At 44.4% G+C, this 10596-nt stretch overlaps 1 pseudogene; it reads right to left on the bottom strand.

The window, feature by feature from the left end:
- Positions 1–614: 614 nt before the first annotated feature.
- On the bottom strand, positions 615–10587 carry LOC112247525 (annotated as a pseudogene).
- Between the last annotated feature and the right edge of the window lie 9 nt (positions 10588–10596).

Genomic DNA, 10596 nt, shown 5'->3' on the forward strand with positions numbered 1-10596 from the left:
TTACTTTGTGCTGTCATTTTGACCGGAATAAAAAGTGCACCTGTTCACTACCCTCTGCTCTCCTGCAACTGACTTCGCCTTCAATACACAATCCTAACAGAATCCTACACCTACCATGGAGTCAGCAGGAGCAGGTACCCTGGTTAGAGGAGTCCAGGAACGCGTCCAGAAACACGCGGCTATACTACATCATCTCGGTGCCATGATGGATCGCGTTGTCCAGACAATGGACCGCTGGTAGAGACAGGAGGTCTCTCCAGCGCCTCGACCAGCTCAACCGGGGTTACCTCTCCCCGTCCCGTCTGGATCCAGCTCAACCGGGGTTACCTCTCCCCGTCCCGTCTGGATCCAGCTCAACCGGGGTTACCTCTCCCCGTCCCGTCTGGATCCAGCTCAACCGGGGTTACCTCTCCCCGTCCCGTCTGGATCCAGCTCAACCGGGGTTACCTCTCCCCGTCCCGTCCGGATCCATCTCCAGTGGAATACGTCTCTCCCTTCCCAGGGAGTATGATGGGACGGACGCACAGTGCCAGGGGTTCCTTTTACAACTGGACCTATACCTGGCCACTGTTCACCCAGCTCCCTCAGGAAGGAAGAGAGTATCCGCCCTCGTCTCAGGCCTCTCGAGGAGAGCTCTGGAGTGAGTGAACGCCGTGTGGGGAGAGGAAGACGCGGCGTTGGACCACTTCGAGGAGTTTACCCGCCGTTTCCGGGCCGTCTTTGACCATCCGCCCGAAGGTAGAGCGGCGGGTGAACGACTCTTCCATTTGAGGCAGTGGACGAGGAGCGCACAGGATTTTGCGCTGTAGTTCCGGACCTTGGCCGCCGGAGCAGGATGGAATGACAGGGCCCTCATCAACCACTATCGATGCAGCTTACGTGAGGACGTCCGACGGGAGTTGTCCTGCAAGGATGCCACCACCACCTTTGACCAACTGGTGGATATGTCCATCCGGTTGGATAACCTGCTGGTCATCCGTGGACGTCCTGAGGGGGCTCTGTCGGTTCCATCTCCCAGCACTCTCGCTCCGGTGCCCATGGAGTTGGGAGGGGCTGCGCGTAAGGAGGCTGGAGGAGGGGCCTTAACGTGCACCATCTGTGGCCGCAGAGGGCACACTTCCGGTCGGTGCCGGGTTGGTCCCTCTGGGAGTCGAGGCAGCAGGCAGGGCACTCGGGCATCACCCCAGGTGAGTCTGCACCACTCTCATCCAGAGTCCTCTGTTGTCCACCTGTTTGTACCTGTTTGTTTCCCTGAGTTTTCCCCGCATTCCCAGCATAAGGCGCCCGTCGATTCAGGCTCAGCTGGGAATTTTATTGACAGAGCGTTAGCACTTAGTTTAGGGATCCCCATTATTCCTGTGGATAGACCTTTTCCGGTTCATGCTCTGGATAGTAGACCATTAGGGTCCCGGCTAATCAGGGAGGCCACCATCTCCCTGGCCATGGAGACGCAGGGGGGTCACGATAAGATAATCAGTCTCTTTCTCATTGACTCTCCTGCGTTTCCCGTTGTACTAGGCCTTCCCTGGTTGGCTCATCATAACCCCACCATTTCCTGGCAACAGAGGGCTCTCACGGGGTGGAGACGGTGGCTATGGAGACATACTGTATATCCATCCTGCCGTGCCTATCTAAAGTCTTTGAAAGCCAAGTTAATAAACAGATCACTGACCATTTTGAATCCCACCGTACCTTCTCCGCTGTGCAATCCGGTTTCCAAGCTGGTCATCGGGTGCACCTCAGCCACGCTCAAGGTACTAAACGATATCATAATCACCATCGATAAGAGACAGTCCATGATATCTGTAGCCAGTGGTGTAAAGTACTAAAGTAGTTTTTTGGGGTATCTGTACATCTTACTTAACTACATTCCTAAACACAATGATCTACTTTTTACTCCATACATTTTATGACACCTGTTATGACTTCTACAAATGGTGCGGTGGAGGAGTCAAACGCAGAGAGCAGGTAAGGTCGTACGTGAATCTATTTATTCCAACGACAGCGGAGACATGGACATGCCAACACTAGGGTGTAAGAAACCACCCGACCAAAATACACCGGACTAAAACTGTCCGGAAAATAATGAGGAATACACTTCCACACCAACACCAAAATAACAGAGAACAAGCCCACACAAATACCCAGCGGGCCTAGTGCCCTTAAATAGCCTACAAACAAACACTAACTCAAAACAGGTGTACCCAATTAAACCCAATAAACAGAAACAAACGGAAAGGGAATCGATGGCAGCTAATAGGCCGGCGACGACGACCGCCGAGCGCCACCCGAACAGGAAGAGGCACCATCTTCGGCGAGATTCGTGACAACACCCAAAAGTACTAGTTACATTTATGCTTAGCAGGACATAAATGGTCCTATTCTCTCACTGATCAATATAACATCCCTGGTTATCATTATTGCCTCTGCTCTGGCAAACTCAGACTCTCAAAACACAAATTCTTTGTTTGTAAATTACATCTGAGTGTGCTACATTTAGCATGTTCTATGTTGCTATGCATGTGATCACTGCTCATTGTTTGTATTGTTCTTAATAACCTGCCCAGGGACTGTGGGTTAAAATTAGCCGGTTGGCTAAAACAGGCACTTTTATTGAAACGTTAATTACTGTGCTGTAACGTGTGTACTGGGAGTCGGTAAGCAAAATGTAATAAACAAATGAACAAAACAAGAAACACAGACAGGAAACAGAAACGATGACACCTGGAGAAGGAACCAAAGGGAGTGACATATATAGGGCAGGTAATCAAGGGGGGGGAGGGGGGTGGAGTCCAGGTGAGTCTGATGACACGCAAGTGCGCATTACGATGATGACAGGTGTGCGCCATAATGAGCAGCCTGGTGACCTAGAGGGCGGAGAGGGAGCACACGTGACATGTGCACTGACCCTATAAAAATAAACTCTTTGCTTAAACTTGGCTTAAATCTGTTCTGACAGTTTACATCCTTAAATGTTCTAATGTGGTTAGCCAAAAAGACAAGTGTTTACACATTCATCATTTAGGGTTACAATAAAACATACGTCACATTTTTGGTTAGTTTCCTTTTTGTTTTAGGGTGCGTTTACAGAAATCCTTTTTCAATAACTAAGTCACATGATTTCATAAGAATGTTTCTTATGAGGTGTCCTTGGATGAATGTCAACAATAGGCATAACCAGTTATGCAAGATGCATAGCAAGCCTCTGCTAATCCTACAGCTAGGTGTGCCTTAGCAGGAAGTCCACTATGTGCACCTCATCCACTAACGTAAATAACCCCAGCATGTATACCTCTGCTAAGCTTCCCAGTAAAACAAGAAAAACAAAACAATCAAGCATCCCAGGAAAATGTTAAAAATACTCACATGATTTGATAAGAATGTTTCTGCAGTGAGGTGTCCTTGGATGAATGTCAACAAGATGCATAACCAGCACACACAGATTGAGGGTTAGGCCTACTACAATAAAACACTTAACATATCTCAACTACAATAAAACACTTAACATATCTCAACTACAATAAAACACTTAACATATCTCAACTACAATAAAACACTTAACATATCTCAACTACAATAAAACACTTAACATATCTCAACTACAATAAAACACTTAACATATCTCAACTACAATAAAACACTTAACATATCTCAACTACAATAAAACACTTAACATATCTCAACTACAATAAAACACTTAACATATCTCAACTACAATAAAACACTTAACATATCTCAACTACAATAAAACACTTAACATATCTCAACTACAATAAAACACTTAACATATCTCAACTACAATAAAACACTTAACACTTAACTTAACCGTACTCATCCATTCCGACAACCTTCCGTGGTACTTATCATTAACAAGGGCCGTTCTTATTCCCTCCTAATCATGAGTTTCCTAAGACGTCTAACCTGGCAATCTATCACCCATTCGTTCCTTCTCAGAGCTGTATATGTACCCGGCCAATGTAACTCAATCGCTGATTTTCTGACCCGCCTCAGGCGCCAGGCCTCGTATGCAGAACCCCCTACCAACCCCAGTCCCTCCTTTACTCCATGATGACCTTCCCGTGACCGATCCACTCCTTTGCCTCATCTCCCAGTCACGCCACTCCATCCTATTCAGCCATTGCACCAAGTACACTGTCCTCTTACTGGAAAGCCTGGAGACTCTTCGTGTTTCCATACCATCTATCCCCCCCCACCCCCTCACTCGTCGCAAGCCCATTACACTTCACATCTAGATGCTGTGGTCTTTCTTCATTGCAGACTCTTCCATGTTATAATCAATGTTTCTTTTGCCATTATTTGGGGATTCCTGTGATTTTCAGAGTTTATCACCTCATCGCTATCTACAACCCTTGTCTTCCCAGCATGTCTGACGCCGCCATCCTCACTAGAGATACCTTCACCATTAAACACAGCAAAACTGGAAAAACAGTTTGTTTGGCAGAACCACACAAGTTTACCTGTTCTGGCTGCCCTTAAGAACCACTCACCTACTTCCTGCAGCTCAGACAAGCTCAACATGCCTATCCATCCAATCCACTATTCATCACCAACTCTGGTTCCGTCACCTCTCAACAATGGTTCCATTCCCATCTGAAACAAATGCTGACCAATTTGCCGCTTCCATGGCATCCTAACATGGTGTCCAAGACCACATTGTACAACTCCTTGGCTGCTGGTCGTACATCCATTCTGACAACAGGACAGCTCACAATATGTGCATCTCTCTGAACCTGCATTAATTCAGGCACGGTCCTCCAGTCTCTGCCTCATTTCAGACACCATCTACCTCATGCCCAGTATCCTACCCAACCAGCCAAAACAGGATTGTCTCCCTAGTTGAGCCTGGTTCCAAGGTTTTCTTCCTTCAAAGGAGTTTTTTTTCTTTTTTCCTTGTCACAGTTGCTTCTGCTTGCTTTCCTGGGGTCTAAGGTTGGCTCACTCAGTGGACATCTCGTCCATATGCCTGTACGACTTCAGCTATACCGCCAAACATTCAGCACCTGCACTCCAGAACAACTCACTTCACCTCCAGGGTAACTTGGAGTTCTCTTACCATGGCCTGACTGTCTACCTGCGCTCCAATCCAAACACTACAGAGACCCCCCCCCCTTTGGGATCATTCATCTACAGCCCTTGACTTCCAGTCCATTCTTCCCCACTGAATCCTCTCTCACATCCATTTCCTCAAATATTCTAAACACATTTCATGTCTGGTCCTTCAACTTGGGAAAGATTATTCTTGAGGTTAGCCCAAAAGATGACCAGTTCAACACATTCATCATTTTAGGGTTACAATGAAACCAACGGCGGTCGGAGATGTTTTTAGATGAGGGAGGATTTTTTTTAATGAACATGACCTTATTGCCATTACAACATATTGGATGACCGTCATTCATATTCCATTCACCCAGCTCAATGTAACAGATCAGTTTAGCCTACTACATGATAGTCTAATTATCCCTATACCCATCATGAGGTTGCTACAACCTAGCCTATGAATTAAAAATGTACAACGTAGGTGCACAGGTAGAATTGAGTAATCAAGGTGACACATTCAATACCGCCCTGCAGACTCTTGCCTGCATCTAGCTGATATAGGGTGGAATCATTAGTCATTAACGAGAGTTTCTATTGGACAAAGTCAGGTATGTTTATCCCCATTCTGTTTGCTTCCATTCAATAAATGTTTTAACAGAATCGCCGCAATGAATACACCCTTGATCACAAGCAAACATTTCATTTTCATAGCCACATCCACATCCAAACGTGTGTGTGTAATCCCTTCTCGCATTGATCTATGCACTCTCCTCCTCAGCTTTTCCCTTCGCTTGCAGAACACATCAGCTGTCTGTGACCAGGCAAACAAACCTTTCCAGGCCAAACCTTCAATCATGCAGGACCGTGTAGTCAGCCTCAATCAGTTTAGCAGTAACACCAGCAGGCCCCGGTGGCAATAAATTAATAAAGCCAAAAGCTAACCTTGACTTGGAAGAGTTCCAGCGTTGGATAGCCAGCTAGCTAACATAGCCAGCTAGCTAACATCCCTCAAACAGAGCCTGGTGTTTTAAGTAGGCTAAACTAGCTAGCTGCATTTGACACTAGCTAAGTGAAATTATATACTACGAAATAAAGCTAGTGCTGTCTCCTGCTTATCCTTAATTTTGGAAGAAATTAATTCGTTAAACTGTTTTTCTGAGTCAACTACCACATTTTATGCTGTGCAATGCTAGCTATCATTAGCTTATGCTTTCAGTACTAGATTCATTCTCTGATCCTTTGATTGGGTGGACGTGTCAGTTCATGCTGCATGTGCTCTGATAGGCTGGACGTCCTCCGGAAGTTGTCATAATTACTGTATAAGTCTATGGAAGGGGGTGAGAACCATGAGCCTCCTATGTTTTGTATTAAAGTCAATGTACCCAGAGGAGGACGGAAGCTAGCTGTCCTCCGGCTACACCATGGTGCTACCCTACAGTGGGCAGTTGAGGCTACTGTAGACCTTCATTGCACAACAGTATGTTTTAATCAATTATTTGGTGATGTGAATATTAGTATAGTTTTATCTAAAAAGGAAATGCATTGAGGGTTAGGCCTACTACAATACAACATTAAAAACAACTCAACTACATAAAACCATTAAATACAGTTGGATTGTAGTTAGAACTCTCAAACAGAAAAACAAAAAGTTGATAATCACATTTAGATTGTAGATAATGCACTTTGCTTTTGTATTACCCATAAAGATGTTTAAGGTCATACAAAGGCAGAGGGCTGTATAAGCATTTTAGTGGTCATAGGTCTGATCAGTGGTCATGGTTTGTGTATAAAGTTTCTTAATTTATGAGAATGCATCAGTGCATTATTACTGTTTCTACCATTAACATATTTGCCTGGACAGCAAAAACACTTAGGCCATTTTTCTCAAATTTACTGTTATGTTGTTACTGCTCTTTGCCGTTTTGTGTGCAAGCAGTCAATACACAACTATTCTTAATGCAATCACGGGGAAAACATGTTTGAAAGCAGTTTTGGCCTTTAAAAAAAAGAGTGGGATCCAAGCTTTCCATTGACAACACGTTTATTTCGCTACTCCTACAATTGCGCGAGTGAATAATCATAATACCAATCAGGATGTTGTGTCCAATGGAGTAAATGCAGATGGACAAGCCCCATGCTTCAGCCTATGTATTTGTAGCCACCATGCTGCATTGGTTGGCTACAGGTGATAATGCTTAGTGCTAATGGAATATCTTATAATATAGACCATGTATAGGCTATACACTGTTTAAGGGCGGCATGTAGCCTAGCGGTTTGGGCCAGTAGCCAAAAGGTCTCTGTTTAGAATCCCAGAGTTGGCAAGGTGGAGAAATCAGCTGTTCTGCCCAGGTAACCCCTGACAACTGCTCCCGGGTGCTGTGGACATCGATTTCATGCAGCCCCCTGCACATCACTGATTCAGAGGAATTGGGTTAAATGCGGAAAACGCATTTCAGTTGAATGCATTCAGTTGTGCAACTGACTAAGTACCCCCTTTCCTTATATGCATGGTCCGATATATTAAAATAATTTGACAATTTTACCAATATCTTATTGGGCTCATTTCTGGAGGTTGAAATTATTTTTTAGATGTCTAAATTTTATTTGAACCCATTTTGGAGTAGAATGTCCTTTTTTGGAGGGTGGTCCGCAGAACTGAGATTTTAAAAAATGATCCCCAGGAGGACCCCGGAAACCCGAATCAATGGGACTGAAATTGGTCAAATTTGTGGTTTAATGCATTTACAAAATGATCCTCTTTCCCTAACAGCATGATGGTCATGACTTCTTTTTACATGAAAGGTGGAAGTTAACTTAGTCACAGACAATCGATCTGAGGTTGATTTAAGTTTCAGAGATTCTTTGTTGCTTTAACCCCTGGGATCTGGGATAATCTAGGGAGAGACAAGCATCAGTCTATCCAGGATTAGATAAATATATATTAAATTCAAGCAGCATTTGGGGTTCCTCTTAGCACACGGCTGGAGCAGCACAGTGCTCCATAAACGGTGCATAGCATGTTTAATGTTTTTACAAAACTCAAAACTCAAACAGTCCAGAAGTTCTATCCCTAAAGTGTAGAGCCATCAACGGGTCTGCAGCTGTCATCTCTGTTTTGTAAAAGTTACAGGTATCCGATTTATCAGCTTTTACATTAAAAAAAAGATACATTTTAAAACTGTCAATTGGACTGTTTTGGTTAATCAACAGCTGAGACTAGATCTGATTGGTTGGTCAGCTGTTGAGTGTCGCTTTTAACAGGTGTTGGGGTTGTCACTCACAGCTCCTGCTTTGGCCAACAGGCTTTTCAGTGATTGGATAAAACATCCCTCTGTTAGTATTGGGTACAGGACTGATTAGTAACATCATGTGGTATTATGGTAGACATTACTTACTGCGTCACCTCCTGGTGTCTATCCTGCTGGACACACTGCAACGAGAGAGATGCATAAACATGCACTGGCGTCAATACTGCCTGTCATGTGTGTCGGCAGTGGTGGAAAAAGTACCCAATTGTCATACTTGAGTAAACGTAAAGATACCTCAACAAGAAAATTATTCACGTGAAAGTCACCCAGTAAAATACTACTTGAGTAAAAGTAAAAAATGTATTTGGTTTTAAATATACTTAAGTATCAAAAGTATAAATCATTTCAAATTCCTTATTAAGCAAACCAGATGGCAAAATGTTTAAATGTTTTTTTTTAGTTTATGGAAAGCCAGGGGCACACTCCAACACTCAGACATCATTTACAAATGAAGCATGTGTGATTAGTGAGTCTGCCAGATCAGAGGCAGTAGGGATGACCAGGGATGTTGTCTGTTTAGTGAGTCTGCCAGATCAGAGGCAGTACGGTTGACCAGGGATGTTGTCTGTTTAGTGAGTCTGTCAGATCAGAGGCAGTACGGATGACCAGGGATGTTGTCTGTTTAGTGAGTCTGCCAGATCAGAGGCAGTACGAATGACCGGGGATGTTATCTGATTAGTGAGTCTGCCAGATCAGAGGCAGTACGGATAAGTACGTGAATTGGACCATTTTCCTGTCCAACTAAGTATTCAAAATAACAAGTACATTTGGGAGTCAGGGAAAAAGTACATTATTTTCTTTAGGAATGTAATGAAGTAAAAGTTGTCAAATATAAATAGTAAATAGTAAAGTATAGATACCCCCAAAAAGTACTACACCACTGTGTGTAGTTGTGTTTCAAAGCCTGGACCAGACGCAAGGTCTCGTCTACAGAATGTCCTACTGGGAGGTCATTCAGGGTCACATGTCTCAGAACACCTACGCTGTCTATGATGAACACACCCCTGGAGATGAGATGAGAGGAGAGGAGTAGGGACAAGATGAGACCGGATGACTTGAAATGAGTCACACAGGTACTGCAAACAGATGTTTGTGTGTGTGTGAGCCCTACCTGAGTGTGTCCCAGGTCCTCCATGTAGACTCTATAATCTTTGGCAATCTGGATTGTAATGTCAGAGAGAAGAGGGATTTTCATTAGTCCAAGCCCACCCTGCTTCCGAAAATCTATCAATATGTAAAGCGGGGTAAGGGGTGAGAGGTCAGGGATCAGAGCTCGTATACCAGGCCAGCTGTGTGAACTGGGTCTGTAGAGCAGGCGACCACCTCGGGTTCGATTACTCTGAACTCATCCCCATGCTCACTGAACGCTATCACCTCAGTGGGACAGACAAACGCACTGCAGGACACACACACTTTTACTGAACTGAATAGGGATAGGGAATTCTCGGACCATAACACAACTTTCAGAAATGTTGTCTGGATCTCTGGTCTTGACTGAGATGAGCTGAAACCATCAGCCCAGTGGTAGACTGAGGGACTCACAAGTCAGACAGACTGAGCTGTTTTAAACAGCTCTATCAACTATTGAAGTCCCCATCCAGTCTGGAGCAAGCTTAGAGACTGAGGTACGAGAGGGTGAGACATGAACTGTAATAACTACTAACACTTTCTAGTTGTACCACCCATCTCTCTATTACCAGTCATTCTCTCATCTCTCTTCATCTCTCGCTCATTCTCTGTCTCTGTCTCTGTGTGTGCACTCATGTAAGCATGTGAGGACTAAAAGTTAATAAATACAGCAACATGATGAGCAGGCAGTTGCTTATTATAGCAGTGTGCAGGTAAAGCACGTGGTGGGATGCACTCTTTACCTTGCTCAGGTGCAGGGAACAGCCAGGGACAGGTGGGCAATGGACCTTCTTGCTTCAGCCGAGTTACAGAAGTATAAAATATGTGAATAAATGGTTGAAAGCGTCCGGGACGTCATCTCCACAAAAAAAAAATCCAGGGTAGGTCGAGCGAAAGCACACAGACAGTAGCTAGACATTTGCTTTTTCCCATGCTGGCAGAGCAGCAAAAATGTTAGAACACTTTAAAGATACAGCCAGGCAATAAAAAAAATTCAAGCAGTTTTAGAATAGACCTACATATTGAACAATGAAAATTCGGTTAAACGTTGTGCAGGGCTGCACCCAAACTTGATTATCACAATGTCATTCATTGCACCCTG

Source organism: Oncorhynchus tshawytscha, linkage group LG29 (genome assembly GCF_018296145.1).
Source record: "Oncorhynchus tshawytscha isolate Ot180627B linkage group LG29, Otsh_v2.0, whole genome shotgun sequence".
NCBI lineage: Eukaryota > Metazoa > Chordata > Actinopteri > Salmoniformes > Salmonidae > Oncorhynchus > Oncorhynchus tshawytscha.